Genomic DNA, 26,233 nt, shown 5'->3' with positions numbered 1-26,233 from the left:
ATACCAATCCTCTTCTGTCAAAGATTCAAGCTCAGTTTTAACTGAAGTCAGAGGTTTCCAGTTCTTATTCCTGACACAAGAGATGAAACTGAATTTTCTCCTCGGCTTTCTCCTGAGCTCTTGGCATCTGACATCTGATTATATCTGATTTGAGTATTTGATATCAGAAAGTATTTGATAACTGTCAAATAAGGGCATGCTACTTCTGACAGTGGACATACAACAACATTTGGCATTTGACAGTTTGTGTTTGACACCTGCCAACACCGAGCTAAAGATCGCACAAGCCCAAAGCACCTGCCCTCTGATTTCTAAGCTACAGTTTCCACATTCAGGACACACCTCACCAATAGTACAGTTGAGCTTCTTGATTTTGAAACATCTGACAAGGAAAACTGCAGGTTTTGAGTATTTCTAAATTTAATTAATTTATTTAATATGCTGCCTTTCTCCCAAATTGGACCCAAGGCAGTTCACAAAAGACAACAACAACAACAAGGTGTGATTTTAAAACACAGTTAAAACATGACTTTAATATAATAAATAGAAAAATGTAAAATATACTGTACTAAGTTCAAAATAAAAAACCATTAAACACCATGCTTTATAAGAGTGACTTAGGGAGCTGGATATGTTTAGCCTGGAGAAGGGAAAGGTGACATGATAGACATGTTCAAATGTTTGAAAGCATGGCATATTGAACATGGACCAAGCTTGTTTTCTGCTGCTTCAGAGACTAGGACATGGAGCAATAGATTCAAACTACAGGAAAAGAGATTCCACCTAAACACTAGGAGGAACCTTCTGACAGTAAGAGCTGTTCAACAGTGGAGCATGCTGCCTCAGAGTGTGATAGAGTTTCCTTCTTTGGAGGTTCTTAAACAGAGGCTGGATGGCTATCTGTTGGGAGTACTTTGATTCTATGTCCCTGCATGGACTGGATGACCCTTGAGACTTCTTCCAGCTCTATGATTCTGTGATTCTATGAAAATCCCAAAGCAAACATCCTAATAAGACGCCTTCCTGGGTGCAATTACATATTAAAAGTCTGCTTAAACAAAAATGTCTTTGCCTGCCAGCAAAAGGAAAGCAGGGAAAGGAGGAGCCTAGCCTCCCATGGAAGGGAGTTCCAGAGGGTTGGAGCATCCACCAAGAAGGCCCTCTCTGTGATGGTGGTAGGTCCAAGAGAAAGCCTTCCCCTGTAATCTCAGAGTTCTGGCAGGTTCATATTGGGAGATACGGTATACATTCTGTTAATGTTTCTAAGAACTTGACTTTCTGCTAGGGATTGGAACTGGACATAATATAGGAATACCCTGGTTATGGGGCCCATCTTTCAGCAGCCAGGGAAGGAGTAACAAACAAGGCCAAAGCAAAGTGGATGCAATTCCCTGCACTTTGGATATTCTGCCTGGAAACAAAGCACAGCTCAATTCTATGCACCAAGAACCAGCCTCCATGCCACTTCCCCTGTTGGCAAAGCAAAGCAAAGTGGTCTCTTGCAAAGCACAGCACAATTCTACAGAATAGTTTCCGGAGCTTTAAAATAGCCCTTTATCTTCAATCGCTGGTCAGAGATAACAACAGAATTAAATTGAAGGACTTGTAAACAGAGAGTTTTTTATTAAGAAAGTGTGGCTTCTGAGAAGATTTGAGCTGTGGCCATCCCTCTCCTTCCCAAGAATTAATTGCTGAATGCATGTGTCTGAGGTTTGGTCTTGTGCATGTGTGTGTGTATATATTGCGTGCCTTCAAATTATTTCCAACTTATGACGGCCCTAAAGCAAACCTATCATGGGGTTTTCTTGGCATGATTTGTTCACAGGAGGTTTGGCACTGTCTTCCCCTGACGCTGAGAGAGTGTGACTTGCCCAAGGTTACCTTTGGGGTTTCGTGGCCAAGCTGGGAACTGAATCCTGGTCCAACACTCAAACAACTATGCTATTCTGGCTCATACTCTTCTTTAATCCTTTGCTTTTTCTAGTTCAAATAAGGACTTCAATATAACAGAGCTGAAAAATATCCTCCACTTAAGATACTAGTTAGTCTAGTTACAAGATTAAACCTACTGGTGTGTGTGTGTGTGTGTGTGTGTGTGTGTGTGTGTGTGTACCACAACTGAACCATGGTTTGGTGCAAACAGTGAGTACCTTATGGAGCTCTCCTCTGGACTTTTCCACACAGTGACCAATGTGCTTCTATCCCAAAAATGGTTAAAGTGTTGGAATCCCAGAAAAGAAAGCAAATTCGTTAATGCTTATTACACACAGAGCACAACAACAGGTTAAAAGCACATTACTTAGGCAAGAAAGTGGGTCGAAAGCGAATTTGGGTTTCAGACAGATGAGGACAAATCCCCTTGATAGCATGGAAATAACTTTTTTTGTGCATGCTCCAAATTGTCATTTCCCCCAAATGCATACACACACATGCTTCAGAGAGGAAAGGGAAACCAGGTAGGAAAATCCTCTTGCCCCAGAAGCTGTTTCAGAGGAAGGAAGGCTGAGGTTTCCCTTTGCAAACTCCCATAAAACCACACACAAACACACCTTAGAGAGAAAGAGCAGTGGCTGCCTGGTCCATAAACCTGCCTGAGTTCAGTAAGGGCTGAAACTCCTAGATGCCCTTCTTTTCCAGGACATATCCTCCATTTCTCCCTCCTGTACAGGAGGAATTCGAAAATGTCCTCTCTCTTGCTTTCGCACCAGCTATTCCCTGCTTTAGGAAGAGGTGACCAGCTGCGCAAGGGAAAGAGGTATGTGTGTTGCGTGTGTCCCTGTAAGAACAAGGCTGACTCCCTTTCTTCAGCACAGTAAAGGAACCCTCAGAAATCTGGGAACAGGGAGAATCTGGGACATGGTTTTCAGACTGCTGCAATTAAGTGAAGAAAGCAAATTCGTGAATGAACTGGAAATGAAAACACAGTATTTTTGTGAAAATGCTTATTCCCTGATTCACCTCACTTTCTGTTTGAATTCTAACCTGTCTGTGCACAGCACTGTCTGAAAAGCAATTGCAAAATTGTCCCTAAAGCCCTGGATGACCCTGCATTGTGACCAGTTTAACCTTCCAATTCTCCCCGTGTGAAAAGGTCCTCTGTTTCAAAAGCAAGTTTCTAGGCCCTAAGAGCATCAAAGAAGCTTGGGGGAAACTGCCAGTGAAGTCAGAAATGTATGAGCACTATTCCATCATTTCAGTGAGGGAAAGGCCCAGTGTCCAGCTTTGCTTTTAAGCCTTGCTTCTTAAAGAACAAAAGCTGAAGACGTTAGGCAAATAAGCTTATCTGCCTAAGGATACAAGTTGTGGAACTTGTCTATTTTGGCACATGGCCCAGAACAAACAGCCTGATGTTTACCAGAAGTATTACAAAATGGATATTGAGGCTTGCGCCACACGCCACACGTAGCGGCAGCAAAAGTGGAGGCAATTTAAAAAACAAAAACAACTGAAAACCCTCATTAATACTTTGCACATTCTCGGCTATTTGCAATTATAATTCCGAGTGAAGATTCTTTTGACAGTGTTCCTAGTCTTATAATGCCAAGAAAAGTTGAGTCCTGCAAAGAGCTTGACTCAAATGAAGGATAGGGTCACATGGCTTTGGTTGGCCATTTACTCTCAAAGAACTTATTGTATTTTTAAAACTTTTTTTAAAAATCAAGGTTAATTATGTTTTGCTCAGTCGGAGTCTGTGGAGACAAGCACTACCATAACTGGAAAGAGAAATAGGAAACCTAATAGGAAAGGGTTGATATGTATAATTAAATGCCAGTAAGCTAAAAAAATATCTAACACAGTTGCATTTATACTGGCGAGGGGGTTAACTATTACAGTTATGTCAAATTGCAATTTAAGTTTAAGTTCCGATTTACCAGAATATAACAGAAAAACAGGATGGATGATTCTGACTTTAGTATTTAATGACACTGATAATATTATATTGTTCATAATATTCAGTATTTAATTAGTCCCAGCACTATTGTCGCTTTTGTTGTGTGCCTCCAAGACTGCATCTGTACTGCAGAAATAATCCAGGTTGACGCCACTTTAACTGCCATGACGTGACATCATGCTATGGAATTCTGGGAACTGTAGTTTGCTGTGGCACCAAAGACGGCTTAATATCTCATAAAACTACAGTCACCAGAATTCCATAGCATCGAGCCATAGCAGTTAAAGTGGCATCAAACTGCATTATTTCTGTAATGCAGATGCAAGTCATTTTTTACTTATGGTGACCCTGAGGCCATAAATAGGGTTTTCTTGGTAAATTTCTTCAGAAAGGGTTTGCCATTGCCATCCTCTGAGGCTGAGAGAGTGTGACTTGCCCAAAGTCGCCCAATGGGTTTGCAATTGTCCTCTTTATTCCTTTTTTCAATAGCAGCTTCTTTTTCTTGTCCTCTGACGCTTAAATTATTTCCTGTTTACTCATGGTATTTCGGCATTATCCCTTCCTTATTCAGTTTCTGTTACTTTTGTTAGAGGGGCATTTTAATTACTGGTCTCTTCTTTTGGCAGACAACAACCAACCCTTAATTCAATTTGATTAGATTTCTCCTCTTATTATCACAACAGTAGGACTGTGGTCCAAAAAGAAAAGAAGAGACAAGCACAATGGATGTGCACTTGCTCCGACCGGAAAAGAAGAAACCGGTAATTAAAGTCGGCAGGGAACTGGAACAGATTGATTAACAGCACAGTCCTATGCATGTCAGGAGTAGGCCTCACTGAGTTCAATGGGGATTTCTCCCTGGTTAGTGTGTTTAACAAAGCAGTCTAAGGGGGGAAAACCCAGGAGTGCTGTGAATGAACAGGAAACAACTAAAATCATCCAGTTCAGCTGATCGATTAAGTGACTTTAAAACAGGTCTAAATTTAATTTGTTGTTCCCTGCTCGAAAAGACCCATTGAATAAATCGTGTATCAATCAATCAATCAATCCCATAGAAGTGTTGAACTGTTTGTTTGTTTAATTTAAAAAATATTTTAAATTATTTAAAATATGTAAAAATATTCTATAGCACAGGACTGCTGTGTGACACGTATGTTGTCAAATCCATTTAAACCATTTTTAATTTAAACCCACGATAACCTTAAGAAACTAAAAGCATACTAAACAACTAAATGAGTTCAAATAGGTTGAAAAGGCGGAAATAGTTCAAAAACATAGACATGTATATTTTGGGCTTAATAATAATAATAATTATTATTATTATTATTTTTACAATAAAAGAAATAAAAATACATAGCACAATATAATAATCAATACTTAACCCAACAGAATAAACAATTAAACAATCCCCACCCTTTCAAAGGCTTTAATTAAATACAGTGGGCCCTTGGTATCTGCTGGGATTTGGTTTCAGGACCCACAGTGGATACCAAAATCTGTGGATGCTCAAGTCCCATTATATACAATGGAATAGTAAAATGGTGTGCATTATATAAAATGGCAAAATCATTCTATAAAACGGTAAAACAAAATTGCTTTTTGGAATTTTTTTAATTCAAAGATTTTATTCAAAACTATCAGTCTGCACTTGTGAAATGAAACAACCAGGCCGCATAAGCCTTGCATAAACAAACGGAAGCATTTTAAACCTCCTAGAAACCACTTGAAAGTTTCTATTCCCAGTTCAAACTCTATGTGTGTGTGTGTGCCTTCACCTGTTGACTTATGGCAACCATATGATTTCATAGGGTTTTCTTAGGCAAGAAATACTCAGATGTGGTTTTGCCAATTCCTTCCTCTGCAATATAGCCTACCTAGTATTCACTGGTGGTCTCCCAACCAAGTACCAACCAAGTACTAACCTGATACTAGCTTCCAAGATCAGACTGGATCTGGTGCCTTTAGGGTACTTTGGCCACAGTTCAAACTTTACTGCACAGTTTACTACAGACACACTGCTGCAGCCTGATACCAAAACTCTGTGTTGCTCAACCCTCCTCCCCTATACTGCTTAAAAGCTTCCAGTTAAACAGAGGAAAAAGAAGAAAAGGTAGAGTTTGGGTAGGCATAAAAAGGCTTTGCAAGAAGTAGCATCTTTGTCAAAAGCTTTGTTAAGTGAGCTATATCTGTATTGAGACTGCAGGCTGTTTAGGGCAATGAATGTCATTACCACCTTTTTGAATTTGGACCAGAAGCATACTGGAAGCCAGTGCAATTCCTTCAGGATTGCTATTTTATGTTGTCTATGTGGTATTTCAGGGAGCAGCCTAGCTGATGTGTTCTGCATTGGCCACATCATTTGAGATACCTTCAAGGGAAGTCTCACATAGAGTATATCACAGTAGTTTAATTGGGAAATTACCTATATGTGAACTACTGTGGTGAGTTATCCCTCATCTAGAAAGGCTGCATAGCTACCCTACTGAAATTGGCTCTAGACATTCTGAGACTAAGGGCCCGCCTGTGCCCAACCATCCATAGAGATGGATCCAGGAGTACCCACAACATGCAGATCAGTTCCCTTAGGGGAGCATAATGCCATCCAGGAGAAGCTACCTACCCAGTTTTTTCCTGTCATATTGAACTTCAGCTTCAGTAATTTGGCCTTCATCCAACCCATTACAGCATCCAGGCACTGGTCCAGAACATGTACAGCCAGATCTGAGTGCCATCTGCATACCAATGGCAGCCCATCCCAAAACTCCTAATGACCTTTCCCAGTTGCTTCATATAGATATCAAAGAGTACAGTTAGACTGAATGGAGCCCTCTGACACCCCAGAGCTTAATAGCCAAGGGGCTGAAGAGAAATCCCCCAATAACACTATCTGGAAGCCTGTAGATAACAGCACCAGCACAATGCAGTGACTCTATATCCATCTGACAGTGCCAGTCCAGTAAGGTTTGCTGCTGTGTGCCTTCAAGTTGTTTCCGACTTATGGCAATCCTAAGGCAACCATCTCCTAGGGTTTTCTTGGCAAATTTCTTCAGAGGGGGTTTGTCATTGCCACCCTCTGAGGCTGAGAGAGTGTGACTTGCCCAAGGTCACCCAGTGGGTTCCCATAAGGTACCATGATCAAAGATATCAAAAGTTCCTGAGAAATGCAGGTCTCAGTGTGTCTTCTCTAGTTGTAACTTTAAAAAAAAAGTGTAGGACTCTCTAGTCCTGTTATCTTCAGTATGTGTTTTGTGTATATGGGCCTTCAAGGAGAGCCATTGTGGCACTGGTTTGAGCCTTATTATTTTATTTATTTTATTATTTCATTTTTATGCCACTTTTCTCCCAGAAAGAGACCCAGGTTGGCTCACAAGTGCTGTAAAAACACATTAAAAAACTTTACACTAAAAGTTTTTAAAAGAAGCATTAGACTCTGGAGACCAGGGTTGGAATCCACGTTTGGCCTTGGAAACCCACTAGGTGACCTTAGGCAAGTCACACTCTCTCAGCCTTAGAGAAAGGTTATGGCAAACTCCCTTTGAACAAATCTTGCCAAGAAAACCCCATGATGGGGTCACCTCCATAAGTCAGATATGACTTGGAAGTACACAACAACAACATGCCTTCAAATCAACTATGACTTATGGAGGCCCTCTCCTAGGGTTCGCTTGGCAAGATTTATTCAAAATGGGTCTGCCACTGCCTTTCTCTATGATTGGGAAAATGTGACCAGTTCAGGATCATGCAGTGGGTTTTCACGGTTGAATGGGGACTCAAAGCCTGGTCTCCCAGAATGATAGAATGTATCAACACTGCAGAATTAAAGCAATTTCACACCACTTTAACTGCCATGACTCTATCTTACAGAATCCTGGGATCTGTAGTTTGGTGTCAGCTTGTCCCAGTGAGGAGACCCCAGGATCCCTTCTGGGAAAGACATTCAGTTTCCAAAATTAATCCTACTCTCAAAAGCTCTGCAATTTGGGTCCGTGGCTCATATCTCCTTGCCAAGACATTGTGTAATACTGTTCCTAACAACCCAATTGATTTCCCAATTTAAGACAAACAACTGCAAAACATTCCCCCCCCCTTCTATGAAAGAATTTCTTCCCAGAAAGAATATAAGAAGGGACAAATCAAGGCTAACCTAAACTGCCCATTAAATTAATCATGGAATTATTTGAGAGTATGTGAAGTAGTGGTTTCAGCACTGGACTATGACTCTGGAGACCAGGGTTCAGTTCCCACTCATGTGCTGGCCAAATGGCTGTAATAAAGTTATTATTTATAATTCCCACTCAACCATGGAAATCAACTGCATGGCCTTGGACAAGTCACACACTCTCAGCCTCAGAGGAAGACAAAGGTAAACCTCCTCAAAACAAATCTGGCCAAGAAAACCCATGCTAGGGTGGCCTTAAGGTCATCATAAATCCAAAATGATTTGAAGGCACACAACATGCATGCAAGAATGGCAACCTATTGAGATGTCTGAATGTGCCCACCAAGTGACTGCATATGTAGACTGCCTTTCCTTCATTACTAATCTAAGCATCTACAGCTCATCCCAGTGAGGGGAATGTCTGGAAAAGACATTCAGTTTCCAAAAGTAATCCTCCTTTCTCAGCCCTGCAATTTGGGCCCTTGGCTCATATCTCCTTGCCAAGTGGCACTGTGCTAAACTGTTCCCAGCAGCCCAAATGATTTCCCAATCTGAGACAAAACAACTGGGAAACATCTTTTTTACTACATTCTATGAAAGAATTACGCCAAGGCTGACGTAAACTACCAGTTAAATTAATCATTGCATTAATTGTGAGTGAGTATGTGATATAGTGGTTTCAGCGTTGGACTACGACTTTGGAGACCAGAGTTCAAATCCCCATTTGGCCATCAAAACCCACTGGGTGACTTTGGGCAAGTCACATTTTCTCAGGTTCAGAGGAAGGCAAAGGCAAACCTTCTCTGTACCAGTCTTGCGCCCAAAATACCCCATGATAGGTTCGACTTAGGGTTGCCATAAGTTAGAAACCACTTGAAGGCATGCAACAACAACAGCAACAATGTGCGTTCAAGTTGCCTGTCAACATATGGTAACCCTGTGAATTTCATAGATTTTGCTTAGGCAAGGAATATTCAGAGGTGGTTTTGCCAGTTTTAATGATCTTGTGTTGATTGTTACCCACCTCAATACAATACAGGGAGAGGCGGGATACAAATAAATTATTATTATTATTATTATTATTATTATTATTATTATTTATTTTATTATTATTATTATTATTATTATTTGGCGTGCCATAGTGTTTTGAGGTCTGATAGTCCTGATGAAGAATCTGTACTCAGGACAAGAAGCTACTGTCAGAACAGAACACAGAGAAACAGAATAGTTCCCAATTGGCAAAGGGATCAGATAAGGTTGTATCCTTTCATCCTACCTGTTCAACTTGTATGCAGAACATATTATAAGAAAAGAAAGGCTTGGACACGGAAGAAGGAGGAGTGAAAATAGGAGGAAGGAATATCAACAATCTAAGATATGCAGATGACACCATAGTACTAGCTGAAAACCTCAAAGACCTGGAACACCTATTAAGGAAGATCGAAGAAGAAAGTGCAAAGGCAGGCTTAATGTTGAGCATAAAGAAAACCAAAATAATGACCATTGAGGACCTTCACAAGTTAAATCTAGACAATGAAGAAATAGAAATAGTAAAAGAATTCCCATACCGGAAATCAAACATTGATAGAAATGGGGAATGCAGTCAGGAAATCAGAAGAAGATTAAGAATGGAGAGAGTGGCTAGGAAAGAACTAGAAAAGATTCTAAAATGCAAAGATATACAACTGAATCATGCAAGCCATTGTATTCCCTATTATCATGTATGGATGTGAGAGCTGGACAGTTAAAAAAGAAGATAGGAAGAAAATCAATGCATTTGAGATGTGGGGCTGGAGAAGAGTGCTGAGGATCCCATGAACAGCCAAAAGGACAAACAAATGGGTCCTTGAGCAGATCATGCTAGAAACCTCCCTGGAAGCCAAGATGACAAAACTGAGGCTGTCGTACTTTGGACACATCATGAGAAGGAAGGACTCATTGGAACAGACAAGAATGCTAGGAAAAGTGGAGGGAAATGGGAAGAGAGGAAGGCCACATGCAAGATGGATGGACTCTATTAAAGAGATCACAAGTTTTATGTGGTTGCAGGAATTAAGCAGAGCAGTAGAGAACAGAGGGTCTTGGAACTGTCTCATCCATAGGGTCACCATGAGTCGAGATCGACTCGAGGGCAGTTAACGGCAACAACAAAAGTGGTTTGAGGATTAGATGATAACTCTGGAGACCCGTGTGCAATTTCCAGCTCAGTCATGAAACCCACTGGGTGACCTTCGGCAAGTTACATGCTCTCAGCCTCTAGGGAAGGTAATGGCAAGCCTCCACTGAGCAAATCTTGCCAAGAAAACCCCATGACAGGGTTGTCTTAGGGTCACCATAAAATAAATCAGAAGCAAAGTGAAAGGCATACAACAGTAGCAGTAACAGCACCTTGGGGAGCCCTCCTTGAAACTTCACGTCATAACCTACAGTGGAGTCACTGCCTCCACTGACATGGGAATCACTAGTTGCCACTAGAAATGAGGAAAGCATCAAGGCCTCCTCCAATTTCAGCTAGCCCTAGGATGCATCTATATTTCTATCTATAGAAATAAAACAGTTTGACATCACTTTAACTGCCATCATACAGAATTGTCAGAGTTGTAGTTTTGTGACGAGCCAGCAATCTTTAGCAGAGAAGGCTCAAGACCTTGTAAAACTACAATCACCAGGATTCCATGAAACTGAGCTACAGCACTTAAAGTGGTGTCAAACAATGTAGCTTCTACAATGTAGATGCACCCCTAGTCCTGAGCAGAGTAGCTTGCTTGCTTCCAGTCCAGCTCCTGTCATCCCTGAGCTTTGGAATCCAACAACAGCTGGAGTGGGGATGTAAATCCTTCATTATTTCATCCTCATTTGTATGGACAAACAGTTACTGCCACATTCTCCAAGTTGCCAAAGAAAATGTGGTTTTGCATATCTTTCTCTGAGCTGAAAAATCCTCTGGAACTGTTCAGGGTGCTTGAATATGGAGTAAAAATTAAAAGTCTAATTGTTCTATTATTCTTTCCAACAAGGTAACCCATTTTTCAATTAGGAAATGAATAATAGACAATATTCTTTCTCTTCCTTATAGGTAAATGCATCTTGCCCCTCCTTCTCACCTCTGTCCTCTAATAATGTTACTAACTAATATAGTATAGCCTGGCCTGCTCTTAAATCAGAATCTTCATGGAGACAAGCGCTCCTTGCCTGCTAACGTTTGCCAACCAATCTGCCGCTAAGGGCAGAGGAGCAGGGACCCATAAGGAATGTTGGCAACCCACAGCCTTAATATCAGCACAGACCGTCTCCTCCTTACACATGGAGCAAGAACTCAGGCCTCCTGGCTGCACAGCAGGGGGGAAAGCCACAGCTTGCTCAGATTCTGGGGAGATCATGAGAAACTGAAGTGATAGCATGCGCCAGGAGAGATGATGGGTGGCCAGAGGGGACTGGGGTGCTTCATGCTGAGAGAAGGAGGCCACGCGCAGCTGGTGCCACTTGCTCGTCCAAGAGCATCTTCATCAGCCACCGGTAGCAGCTGACAGCTCCGCCTGAACAGCCTGTGTTTCTGTGTGCCCACTTCCCCACCCCCTCAAATGCCCAAGTGGTGAAGGACAGGTGAAGTACAGGCCTCAGCTGTAGGTAAAGGAGAGTGGGAGTCCCCTTTTTCTTCCTCCTCCACCCTCCATGGGCTTTGCTCCCTAAATCTCCCCAGGGTATAGCTGCCGCTGCCACTGCTACTACTGTATAGGGAGAGAATGATGGAGACAGAGAGTAAGACACACACACACACACAGAAACAAGCTTTTGCTCCATTGTTGTTTCACTTGCCCACCAACAGACAGTGATCTCCAAAACGTATGGGGTATTTGGAACAACCTAGCATGGACTGCACCTGCAAATAATGCAGATTCATGTTGTTTTAACTGCCATGGTTCAATGCTATGAAATTCTGGGATTTGTAGTTTCGTGAGCTATTTAGCCTTCTTTGTCAGAGAACTCTAGTGCCATAGCAATTGACAAATCCCATGATTCCACAGTATTGAGTCACGGCAGTTAGTGGCATTAAACTGCTTTGTTTCTACAGTAAGCCAGCATGGTGTAGTGGTTTGAGTGTTGGCCTACGACTCTGGAGACCAGGGTTCGATTCCCAGCTTGGCCACAAAAGCTACTGGGTGATCCTGAGCAAGTTACATGTTCTCAGCCTCAGGGGAAGGCAATGTTAAACCTCCTCTGAACAATTCTTGTCAAGAAAATCCCATTATAGCTTTGCCTTAGGGTTGCCATAAGCCAGAGCGACCTGAAGGAACACAGCAACAACAACAAACAGATGAAGACTTTGGCTTAGATTGGAAAGACTACCTGTTTCAAATCCTCAGGGACGTGGAGGAATTCTCAAACATCTCCAAACAAAACAGAAAGTGTCTTCCATCACTTTTGCTTTCTCTCCTTCCTGTCCTCTAACTGTCCTGGGCCTCGTTCCCACTACCTTTTAAACCAGATCATGAATCGGTTTGAATTGGTTCAAAAGACCCTGGTTCCCACTTAATCCGAATCACTGAAGCGATTCTGAGAGGGGGCCCATTTGACCTGCATCTTTTTGATGCTGATTTTTTTTCTGCTTCTTTTTTGATAAATGGAATCTGTGCAAGTGTGAACCACATGTGGATCGGAATCGATTCAAATTTCCCCTTCGGACGGCTGGAACCGAATCATTAGCTTACTTGCTCTTCACCGCTATGATCTTTGGAATAGCGGTATATAAATAAAACAAATTATTATTAAATTATTATTATTTTGAATTGATTCATTTCTAAATGGGAACCACAAGTGGATTATTTTGAAAGGAAAAAATGTGATCAGGGCAAATGTAGTGGGAACCATGCTCTGCTGTCAAATTGATCCATTGATTCGGATTGCACATTGATTTATCTGTAAGTAGGAATGGGGCCTTGGTTTATCAGGGTCAGTCTTGATTAATACTATACCATCACACTTTCTTGGCTACTTCTAAAATGTCCCAGCTTCTCTCTCCTCCTCCCACTTTCTCCTCTGCTTATTTCTGTTGGTGCACATTGAGTTCAAAGTGCCAATATGAACTGGCAAGTATTGACCTGAGTCTCTCTATTACATCCCCTGTTTCTTCACTAGAACTGGTGCATTTCTGCCTTCCCTCAGAGGACCAGGCAATTTAGGCCAACCATGGGCATATAAAGGGGGATGTGAAAATTATCATCCCTTTGTTGCGTAGAGAAGAAAAAAAATGTTTTACAGGGAAGAGTAGATGTTCTCACCCTTCCAACACTGCCTCACCTTCTCATTTTTCACAGCTACTAATGCTAAAGGATCTCATTTTTACATCTAGTTTCAGGACTCACTCTACCATTAGGTAGAGTGAGCTATCTAACAGATTTGGGATGGCTTGAAAAGGTAGCACGTTCTCACTTAATTTGCTATTAATGTACATTTCCTGCTGTAGTATGGTGGAGAGAGACGCCTGATGGATTCTCTGCAACCTATGCCAAAATGACTTGGCTGGCTATGGATAATATGCAACTTGAGCTGGGTGGATAGAGGTGTGTCATCTGGTGCTCTGCCTCAGGCAGCAAAATGTCTTGGGCCTATGCATGTAAGACTTTATCTTGCCCCAGGGTGACCAGATGTCCTAACCACAAACAAGGACAAGGCATCATCAAATGTAGGACATTATCAAACAAAAGCTAAAAACACTCATATAAATGTACATTCATGATTCTTAGTCATGCTCAAAGTGGAAGACATTTTTAAATTCCTCCTGGACAGAAGGCTGAAATGTAGGGCATGTTCTGGAAAAGGAGGATGTTTGCTCATCCTGTTTTGCCTACCCTGGTAGTAAAGAATACCATCCAACTGTCCCAGTTTGGCAGGGAGTAGGGACACTCCCGATTATTCCTCTGTCATCCCACATTTTCAGTTGTTTTTAAATTATCCTCCTCTCACTTTTCCTCAATTTATTTTGATTGCTGCAAACTGAGTTCAAAATGTAAAAGTAACTTGCACCCAGTTAACTCAGCAAGAGGGAGAGTAGAAGAGTAGAAGGTGGAGACTCGTTCTGAAGCAAAAGCAAACTGCTGCAGCCTCTCTCAGCCTGTGATCTTCTTCCTCGTTAATTCCTTTTGTTATCTTGACCATTCTGTTGTTGCTTGGCCAGTTTTCTTTTGTGAAATGTTGGAGATTATAGCAAAGCATTTTTGCCATCTTTCCTTTCCTCCTGTTCTTGTACCTTTAACAGCACCCCAAATATGCAGAATTGTACTGGTGCAAGTTTCTCTGCAGGAAACCCACATTTAAAAACACAGAAACAGGACTAAGACAAATGAGGACAATTCCATCCAGAGACTTTCCCCTCCCATTTCTCTCAGATTATTTTTCCTTTGCCCTCTGTTGCCATCTTTTTGTGATGGCACTGGCTCCTTCACACCCCTTGCCCTTGTTTGCCCCATGCCACCTTCCTTGCAGCTACAAGAATTAATTTTCCTCTCTCCATCACCCACGGAGAGCAGGGTGTGATTTTGCACATTCATGACTGATTTCACCGCTCCGGAGTCACTGAATTGTGAAAGGCAAGGGGACAGAGAAAGCATCACCTCAGCATCAGTGCTGACAGGATAGCCCCCACTCCACACCCATGGCATCCACTTTCTGCCACATGCCCACCCTCTCCTGCTTCTCTGAGGCTGGACATGGACCCAGGAGAGACTGTGCCTTGAAGGAGGGTAGAGGACCTAGAATGCAGGGAGCATGTCAGGCCCTGAACAGAAGTAATGCTGGGCTGGCCAGAATACAGTCTGAATAATTCATCTATCCTCCCCAGGCACTATATAGCAAAGTGCGTCTGAGCAATGGCAAACCCACTGCTTGCAGACACTTAGCCATCCAGCCGCAGGCTAATGCACTCAACGTCCATCCGGCTGGGCGGATCGTGCTAGGAAAGGGGGGCTAGGAGGACTTCTGTTACCAGCAAAGCGTTGACTCCACTGGGGCACTGCTTAGGGCTCAGGGGCAAGAAAAACAAATGCACATCTCCCTACAGAATGGCCACCAAAATTTGATGTCTAGGGATGAGGCAGATGGTGGCCGGTGGCTCCTATTAACTGGACAATGGGGATAGTGTCCCTGGCACTCCAGTGGTAACTTTGGCCCTGCTCCAAAGAAAGATCCAGGGAAGGAGAGTCACTAAGAGAGTGTGGTGGTTGTGGATTGCACCATTTGACACCTTAAGAAGGACTGACACCACTGTTCCCCAATCACCTGCCTTTTGGCAGATATGGGCTTTGGCATTCACCTGCATGCCTTTAAAATACTAAAGAGATTATGTGAGTGGGGCAAGTGTCAGTGGGAGGAGCAAGGAGATCTCCCAGGGTCTTTTTTTTTAAAAAAAAAATCAAATTTTAAATTTCAAAATAAAAAAAAATTAAAACATTAAATTTTTATTATTTTTCAAATTCTTTTAAAATCTTCTTTGAAAGCATCACCTCTTATCAAATCTTCACTTTAACAACATGGAATTATGTACATGTACATTTAGGCTGTGCATATGATATTGTAATTTAAAGGTATAATTTTTAATTTTGCCAGTTGTTTATGTCACAACTGTTGCTATGACATTCAGTGATATATGGAAATGGTGATTTATGAGTAACATTAATACAAAAAAAAAAAAAACAAAAACCACTACTAAGGATTCTGTATGATGTGGCATGGGAGCAGTTCAGTCAGGGGGAGGGGGAACACCATGAGTTACCACACTGGGTGATGCCAGCCCTAATGACACCACTGACCCAGGGCATAGGGTAGGGGAAGTTTGAGGCCTCCTGATATTTTTCATTACAATATCACATTACACTGTTATAGCAATAGCAGTAGCATACTGCTATACTAAGCGGTTTACAAAGTGTAAGCTAATTGCCCCCAAACAAGTTGGGTACTCATTTTAGCGACTTACAGAAGGATGCCAAGCTGAGTCAACCTTGAACCCCTGGCTGGTATTGAACTCGCAACTTTGTGGTTTGTGTGAGTGAGTGTCTGCAGTACAGGCATTTAATCACTGTGCCACCAGCGCTCCTTATAGAGCTATTATTCCCCTTTAACTGCTATGGCTGCCACCTGTGGAATCCTGGGATATGTATTTTAGGGAGGGGCATTTAAAATTTCTCTGACAGATTGCTTTTAAGCCACAGTACAACTGTGTGGTGTGATATTGACCATTACTCCCATAAATTCTTGCCATTGGCCAGGGAAAGTGGGCCTGACAGGATTAATAGATCAAACCCTCTGAAGGCCCCAGTTGACCCTGCATATTTTTGGAGTACAACTCATACAGTCTCTTACAAATGGCCAGGCAAGGTACAGCTGATGGGAATCGTAGGTCAAGCCCTCTGAAAGGCCAACATTTCTCCACTTAGGCTGCTGCCCCACTGAAGATGTGATGCAGTTTGACACCACTAGAACTGTTTGTTTGATATGGCACCAGAGCTCTCTGACAGAGAAGGCTAAATAGATCACAAAATTACAAGTCCCAGAATTCCATAGCACTGAGCCATAGTAGTTAAGGTGGTGTTAAACTGCCAATTCTTCAAGGCTGTCCCCTCTCCCCCTTATTGTTTTTTTTCTGGTGTTAGAAGTTTTGTTAAACAAGATGAAAAAGGATGAGAACATTAAAGGACCAAAAATTAATGAATAAGATTATAAATTTAAGGCTTTTGCGGATGACTTAGTCATCATGTTAGAGGACCCAATGAATCAAATACAGGGACTGTTTGAGACAATAGAGGAATCTGGAGAAATATCGACATTTAAAATCAATAGAGAGAAAACAGCAATGTTAACAAAGAATCTAAGTAAAAAAGAAGATTCACAACTGATAAGTCTTACAAAATGTGCAATTCAGAATAAAGTCAAGTACCACAGTATCTGGTTATCAAAATGAAATGTTGAACTATTTGAGAACAACTACAAACAAAAATGGAAAGAAATAAAAAAAGACCTGGAACCAACTATACCTTACAATGACTGAGAGAACAGAAGCGATCAAAATGATGATCTTACCTTAAATAAATTTTCTTTTCCAATGTATTCTCAGCATAAATAGCGATAAAGTTTTCCAAGCATGGCACAGAGATTTAAGGAAATTTATCTGATCTGGTAAAACATCCTGAGTTAAATGGAAAACACTGATGAAATTCAAACAGGAAGGAGGAAGAAGTGTTCCAAATCTAAAATTTTATTATATAGCAAATGCATTAAATTGGATATCGGACTGGATAAATTTGGAAAATTTGAAATTACTCAACTTCGAAGGCTTTAATAACCGATTCAGTTGGCATGGATACATATGATATGACAAAGTGAAAATACACAAAGATTTTACACATCATATCATAAGAAGACCCTTATTATCAGTCTGGAATGAATTCAAAAAGAAAATGTATAGGAAACTACCACTATGGATATCACCTCATGAAGCCTTTTTGGAAAATGTTGCTCTCTGAATAAATGGTTAAGACAGAAGGGCATTCTTAAGAAGCAAGGACCAGACAAATGGGAATTAAAAACCATTAAATAATTAGAATATCTTGACCCGAAAATACACTGGTTTCTTTATATTCAATAAAAAGAAAGGTACAAATTGGAGATTAAATTGGAGAGATTTGAAGAAGACTTAAATGAATACGATGATATTTTATTGAGTCAAATGGGAAAGAAAACAGCAAGGCTGTACAAAGAACAATTAAAAACACAACAAGGATGTGATCCATTTACCGAGGAAATAATAAAGTGGGCCACAGACAAAGGGAGAGTAATTGATTTGAAAAGCTGGAAATATGTGAGAGAGAAAACAGAGAAATTTACTGAGGCCCTATACAGACCGACGAAAAGCGCCAGCCTGTAGGCAGGATGAGGGCTGAGCATCCACATGCTCCAAGCTCCACTGTCACTGCCAGGGCGCTATATGGCGTGCACTGGTCTACACAGCATGCACCACAATGATGCACTTCTGGTGCACCGCCAAAGGGGTGTCATCATGCCATACGGTGGCAGCTATGGTGCCCCTTCAAAGACACAAAGAGGAGCCAGTTTTTCCGGCTCCTTTTTGTGCTCTACGGAGGCTGGATGGGTGCTGCAGCATGAGGTTGCCGCAGCATTGATCCAGCCAGTAAATAGGCGGTCTGTATAGCCCCTAAATCCCAAGATTTGAAAGAGAACTTCTGCAAAATGGAACATAGATGGCACTTAACTCCATTAAAAATTGCTAAAATGTATAATATGAAATCAAATAAGTGTTGGAAGTGCCAACAGAATATAGAATCTTTGGTGCGTTACAGACCGCCCTTTTGGGGCGGCCTGTATCTGGCCCTTTCCCCACCGGATCAGGGCTTCAGCTGCCACAGAGGCAGCCTCTGAGGCCCCAATCCGCTGCTTTCCAGGCCGCTTCCCTGCGGCCTGGAAAGGGGTGTCCTTGGGGCTTCATGCCCCAAGGACAGCTGACGGCAGCGGGGACGCTGAGAAAGGGGCCGTTTGGCCCCTTTCCTGCTTTGCGTTGCTGGCGCAGCCGTCTGAAGGTTGCACCAGTGACGCAAATCTGGAAGAAGCTCCGAAATGGAGCTCCTTCTGGCTACGTGGAAAGGGCGCCCCAGGCGCCCTCGCGCGGTGCTGGGACGTCACTTCCGCGCCACCCCATTTGGAGTCGGCGCGGTGGTGACATCCCCATGGCGTCGCCCATGTAGAATGGGTGCCGCCATTTTGTACGTCCCCAGGACGTACTAGGGTTAGGGCGTCCGGAATGGACGCCCTTTCCTAACCTTAGTATGTCCTGGGGACGTACTTTACGCCCATCTGTAATGGGCCTTAGTTTCATACATGGTGGAGATGCCCAAAACTGAAAGATTTCTGGAAGAGAATACATAACACAATACAAGAAATCCTGAAAGTTAGATTCGAATTAAAACCAGAAATTTATTTGCTAAATATGTTAAATACATTACCCCCTCCTATAGAAAAAAATAGTGAATAATCTTATTGTACATGGTCTCAGCAGCAAGAATAATGGTAGCGCAATTATGGAAGAAAGCAGAGCTCCCAATGTTAGATGACTGGCTTTTGAAATTGTTTGACATGCAAGAGATGGAGAAATTAACCTCGTGGTTGAACCATAAAGACATAGAGGGAATCTTTGATGGAAATATTATGATAAAAAAGACGTATAATACTTACTTTGAAGCAAAAGGTTTTAATGTCAAGTAAAAGTAAGGGCGGGAATATTAGTTAAGAATATTTGTGGCTTTGTGTCTGAGGGTTGGAAGTCAAATTGTTGTGATTTGGTGTGGTTTGTCTATTGTGCACAATATATTTAATGTGTATTGTGTGTGTGTGTGTGTGTGTGTGTGTGTGTGTGTGTGTATTTTCCTCCAATGGGGTCCTTTCATTTTCTCATCTCTAACTCCAAAGAGCTGAACATCGATTGCCTTGTGTTGCAGTTTTGGCCCGTAGATATGTTTCTGCTCAGACTGTTTCCACTTCTTCTAGAAATGGAAGAAATTACCATCTAAAGAGGCCTCTCTCCTGGTGGCCATTAAGTCCAATCTAACTTTATCTTGCTGTTCCACTACCTTTGGAAAGAGAAGTGAGTAGCATTCAAAAGTCTGTGTGTGCAGTGGCATTGCTAGGGGATGCAGGGGGTTTGGACCACACCGGGTGACAGCCCAAAAGGGGATGAACGCCTCACCCTGCACCAGATAACACCAATGCAAGCAAAGCTACTGTGTGTGTGTGGAGGCAGGTTTGGAACACACATCCTCTGTTCCTCCACCACGATTACATTTTAAATACCGGGCTAAGTATTCAAATGAGATTGCATACCTCATGGCTCCAAACCTGGGCCATGTTTTTTCATTTTTTCCTATTTCTCCCCAAATCCCTTCTCACCTTTTGTAACACTTAGGGTGTTGTAATACTTAGGGTGTAACCTTTTGTAACACTATAGAGTTGGCAGGAAAATAGCATGGCTCCAAACTGACCACAACAGTTTTAAATCTCCCTTCTCAAGTATTTATCATCAGCTGCAAACTCATTGCAGCAATGCCTAATGGGCACAGCAACAATACCTTTATTAAGAACTGTACAGCTGAAATGCAGTTTAGTATGGAGCTTTCAAGGTCTGCAAATTTTTTCATCAGACTGAGGGTGCATCTACACTGTAGAAATAATGCAGTTTGACACCACTATAACTGTTTTAGTTCCATCCCATGGAGACTTGGGGTTTGTAGTTTAAGCCTTCTCTGCCAAAGAGTGTTGGTGCCTCACAAACGTACAAATCCTAGGATTCTGTAGGATAGACCCATGGCAATTAAAGTCGTGTCAAACTACATTGCAGTGTGCATGCCCTATACACAGGCTTGCCATCCGCAGCCTTAAGCTTACACAGACAGCAATCCATGTTTGTTACAGTGGCGCTCATGCCTGTGCTGCACACACCATGCCGCACACAGGAACACGCAGCCATTAAAACAAACGGGACTTGAGGTCCTACATTTTTGCCATATGTGAGGAGTCTTCTGCATATATAAAGGGCCCACTGTATTTTTACAGTGTAGATACATCTGGGGCCCCGTTCACACTACAGAAATAACCCAGTGTGAAACCGGGTTATTTCCGCGACATTCCCACTGGCCCCAAATACACCTGGCACCATTGGGAGGGGGAACGGAAAAACCCACTTAGCCCAGTTTATTCGACACTGGGTCCTTAAGTACATCAATTTTAAAGATCCTGAGTGATCCAGCTCTTTGATAGTGTGAGTATGATACCGATCCAGAGCGCAGAGATCATTTCCAGACATGGAGGCACCTCCATATTGAAGTGGCATATGTGTGAATGACGAAGAAGATTTAAATGCCTGAGAGAGATTCGGTCATGTTAAAGGTAGTGGGAACATCGATACTGTATTGCATCACATTGGAGATCCAAATTTCCGCAGGACAAAAACATAAGTGTGAATGCCCATCAAGTCTTTAAAAAAAGGTGAGAGGGGATATGGGGAGAAATAAGGAAAAAAATAAAAATTAGCAATATCAATAGCAAGTACATTTCTATACCACTTACCGATGTACTGAGCAGCTTACAAAGTGTAAGCTAATTGCCCCCAACAAGCTGGGTACTCATTTTAGTGATCTATGGAAGGATGCCAGGCTGAGTCAACCCAGAGCCCCTGGCTGGTATTGAACTCACAACTTTGTTTAGCATGAATCAGCATGAATAAGAGGGACATACAGCAGAACATTGTAGCATACTCTCACATTGCAGCAGGAGTGCTTTTATTCAGGTTTCCTGACGTACTTGCCCTTTTTGAAGGTGTTCCCAATGTGGTACTCTCCAGAGGTTTTGGCCTACGATCCCCCTTTTTCCTGACCACTGGTTATGCTGGTCAGGGCTGATGGGAGTTGCTATAAGGGCTTCAGGTGAATTCACTCTTTGCTTCACCAACCCCCATCCCCATTTATACTTTTCTTTTCCAACCTTTGCTCAACTGTCTTGTGTCCTGAAATGTCACAAAGCATGATCAACCCACCTTTGGCTACATCAGGTGTGTGCATCTGTCCCTCCTTGTTTTTGTAACACTGTGTAATTTTGAATGGCTTTGGATTCACCCAAGCCTGCTCACAACCTGCCTGTTGTTTCTCTGTGGTCCCATTTTGGCCGCCGTCCTTTTGGCTCTCGCTCAGCTGCATTTTCTGCCATAACAGGGGACAAGAATTAAACTGAAGATGACTGGCTGCATTTGCAATGGTTTTCAGGGACTGTCTCCAAATGGCCAAATAGAAAATAATAGTCCTTCCCAATGACCACTGAAATGTGTTGGCAACAGTTGGGTCCTGCAGATTCTCCCCTTCAGTCCATCTCTTCCATCCATGTGTCTGCCTGCTTGCCTGTCTGCCTGTCTATCTATCTTCTAAATTTATCTTAATTACCATCTGGATGCATTATGAGCTCTCTGTGGGTCTGACTAAACAGGCCAAATAATAAAGATGTATGAGTACCTGTTCTTCCAATCCATTATTCTTGTTTTTATGTGCCTTCAAATCAATTCTGACCTAGGGTGACCCTATTGTGGGATTTTCTTATATAACCATAGAATCATACAGTTTTGGAAAAAACCACAAGGACCATTCAGTCCAATTGACTGCCATGTAAGAATACACATTAAAAGCACCCCCGACAGATGGCCATTCAGCTTCTGTTTAAAAACTTCCAAAGAAGGAAACTCCACCACACTCCAAAGCAGCGTATTCCACTGTCAAACAGCTCTTATTGTCAGAAGGTTCTTTGTAGTGTTTAGGTGGAATCTTTTTTCCTGTAGTTTGAATCCTTTGCTCTGTGTCCTAGTCTCTGTAGGAACACAAAACAAGCTTGCTCCATGTTCCATATGCCGCCTTTTCAAATGTTTAAACCTGGCTATCATGTTACCTTTTTAGATTTCTCCAGGGTAAACAGACCCAGCTCCCTAAGCTGGTCCTCATTTCCAAACCTTTCACTACTTTGGTCACCCTACTCTGGACACATTCCAGCTTGTCAATATCCTTCTTGAACTAGACACAATATTCCAGGTGCAATCAGACTAAAGCAGAATATAAAATCACTATTATTTCCCTTAATTTGGACTCCTGTTAATTTTCCTATTAATGAAGTCCAAAATCTCATTGGCATTTTTAATTGCTTCATCACACTGTTGACTCATGTATAGCTTGTGGTCTACTAAGACTCCTAGATCCCTTTCACATGTGTTGTTGTCAAGCCAGATGTCACCCATCCTATAGCTGTAGATTTATTTATTTATTTATTTTCGGCCTAAGTGTAGTGTCACTGTCTTACATTTCTCCCTGTTAAAATTCATTTTGTTAGTTTTGTCCCAGCTCTCTAATATGTTAAGGTCATTTTGAATTCTGATCCTGTCCTCTGAGGTATTAGCTGTTCCTCCTAATTTGGCATCTTCTGCAGATCTGATAAGCGTTCCCTCTATTCCATCATTGGAGTCATTAGTAAAGATCAGCGTAATAGCACTGGGCACAGGGCAGAACCCTGTGGCACCCCACTAATCACTTCGCTCCAGGATGAAGTGGAACTATTGGTTAGCACCCCTTGGGTTTGGTCAGCCAATTAACACAGTCTAGCCCACATTTCACTAACCTGTTTGCTCAAATAGCCCAGGGGATCTTGTCAAAGGCCTTACTAAGAACTCTACATATATGACATCCAAAGAATTCCCTTCAGCTACCAAGCTTGTAATGCTATCGAAAGGAAATAAAATTATTGTGGCATTGTTTTTGAGAAGACCATGTTGATTTTTAGCGATCACAGGATTCCTTTCTAACTGCTCAGAGACTGTCTGTTTAATTATCAGCTCTAGAATATTTTCCGCTATTGATGTCAGACTGACTGGATGGTAATTCTTTGGGTCTTTTTGTTTCCCCTTTTTGAAGGCAGGGACAACATATGCCCTCCTCCCTTCTGCTGGGACTTCCCCTGTTGTTGCTTTTGTGTGTCATTCAGATGTCGCTTTTTTAGATCTCAAGCACACATTCTGAGTTTGTTATTCATACTGTTGAACCACATTGACGCACTTCTCTGCAAGTTTGGCTGCCCAGAGGTGCAAGCATTTGAATAAAGGAGTCAACGATCTGAATGCATTTGGAACACGTTCAAGGCATGTAGCATTTTATCCCAGGTCTATTTGCATTGGTAATTCACTACCATTGATGTGGATCTTTCTTTAAAAACTCAGGGAAAAACCCGATATCAATTATCCTAGATTAATTGGGTTTTTTGGCAGTCCCTTCTCCAAACTTAATCCAGTGCATTCAGGATGTGTGTGAACAATCAAGATTCAGCCTGGATTCATCTTGATTATTTTCACAGTGTGAATAACCCCAGAGAAAGTTGGACATTTCAAATGCATCTGAAAAAGTGGGTCAACAGGAGATTCAACCTGTGCTGGATGGAGTTACACCTTCTCTGAAGACACAGGGGATTATCACACAGGGAAAAGGACGTCCTTTTCCTGTTCTTATCATGCAATCACATAAAAATGATCAGATGGCATTGCACTTATCCCATCATTATTTTGTCTGTCAAGTGGAATTATTGCACATCACGCAAAAGATTATCAGACAACATCGTAATTATCCTGTCATTTTGCCATCAGTGAATTGTAATTGTCTTGTCATTTTTTAGTAATGGAAGTGTCCACTGTTGAAAAGTTACAGGACAATTCCACTTTATTGACAGGATAATGATGGAATAAGCACGATAAGGACGTGTGATAGTCTATCCTGTGATAAAAATGAGAACAGATAATCACCAATGGTTCATAGTTTGGGTATACTCAAATTCAGATTTGACTCTGGATGATGAGGTTTCTATGGTGGCCAGGAGTGATGTGCACAGTTAAAGCTAATGTGCCAGTTATGCCCATTCCTTGGGACATCTGATTTGGCTACGGTGACGCATACCATAGTAATATCCTGATTGGATTACAATAGAGCACTCTTTGTGGGACTGCCTTTGTAGAGTGTTTAGAAGCTTTGACTGGTCCAAAGAGTGGCAGCCAGATGGTTAACAGGTACTAGTTACACGGAGTACATAATTCTCTTTTTGCAGCAACTCTAAAAGATGCCAGTCTGTTCCAAGCACAATTCAAAGAGCTGCTTATGACCTATATGGTTCAGGTCCAGGCAATTTGAAGGGCTCTATCTTCCCATATAAGCATGTCTGAGCTCTAATTTCTGCTTTTTGGGCATCTGGTGGTAGGTTATGGCCATTCTTTTCCAGCAAGCCTTTGGGAACAGATTTTTAACAAGAAGAGGGTTTGTTAAATAGCCTTTTTATTCAAGTAAGATTTTAAAAAGTTTTAATTCTATAGATGTTAAATATTGGTTTAATCTTTGTTTTGTATGTTTTTAACTATATATATTTTGTGAATTTGAAGGCTTTCATGGCCGACATCCATAGTTTTTTGTGGGTTTTTTGGGCTATGTGGCCATGTTCTAGAAGAGTTTATTCCTGACGTTTCGCCAGCATCTGTGGCTGGCATCTTCAGAGAAAACTGGAAAGGAAGAGAGTGAGGTATATATATACTGTGTGACCCTGGGTAGGGAGGTGTGATTCCCATGTTAATCTGTGAATCCCTCCTCCCTACCCAGGTTCACACAGTATATATACCCATTCTCTTCCTTGCCAGTATTCTTTGAAGATGCCAGCCACAGATGCTGGCGAAACATCAGGAATAAACTCTTCTAGAACATGGCCACAGAACCCCCAAAATCCACAAAAAACTATATTGTCAGCCTTTTTGTGGGTTATCTTCAATCTCAGCCTAGCAGAAAGGCAGAATATAAATCAAGGCATGGAGGGGTGTATGGAGGGATGGATTAATCAAGATAGTCCTTGCCAAATCAGAGCAGTTGGAAGGTATGCAATAGTGTACAGTCATCCCTCCTGATCTATAGACTTGGAGTCCATCATCTCACCCATTTGTGGATGGCAAGCAGGAAGGGACAAAATGGTGCGTGTGCATGAGGCAAGCACGCAGCAGCGCACACAGGAAAGTGCCGCCATTGAAACCAATAATGACTCCAATATTGGCATTTTTCCGGATTTGCAGAAGGTCTGGAATGGATCCCCAGGAATCAGGAGGGATATTCTACTCTCAGATGTTCTACTTAGATTACAGAACTTTTATTATTATTTTTTTTTTTAATTTTTATTTGTACAAATAAAAAACAAATCATGCAATAACATTACAGAAAAAAAAGACACAGAAAAAAAGAGAAAAAAAAAGAAAAAAAATCACTGTAGACATATCATTGACCATACTCTCTCTCTTATTATTATCTACTGTGTACTTCCTTAGGCTGTAGTTCAAAGTTCCTCTTGTTTTTTCCTGTTATTCGTTTACTAACTCTCTTTGTATTCTTCAAATACCACCATTAGAACTATTAAAAGTTAAATATATCAGTGTCTAGTGAGTAAACTTTAATTTAAATTTAATCTTCTTACCCCAAAGCTATCTAACCCTCTATTATTCTATTTCAATTTATCTTTAGCTCATAATTCAAATAATCGGCATTCCCTTTTCTCTTTTAGTATATAGTTCTTCCATGGAT

Source organism: Sceloporus occidentalis, unplaced genomic scaffold (genome assembly GCF_023333645.1).
Source record: "Sceloporus occidentalis isolate IW3139 unplaced genomic scaffold, rSceOcc1.0.p SCAF_1, whole genome shotgun sequence".
Taxonomy (NCBI): Eukaryota; Metazoa; Chordata; class Lepidosauria; order Squamata; family Phrynosomatidae; genus Sceloporus; species Sceloporus occidentalis.
The sequence above is the reverse complement of the archived record's forward strand: the minus strand, read 5'-3'. Positions refer to the sequence as shown.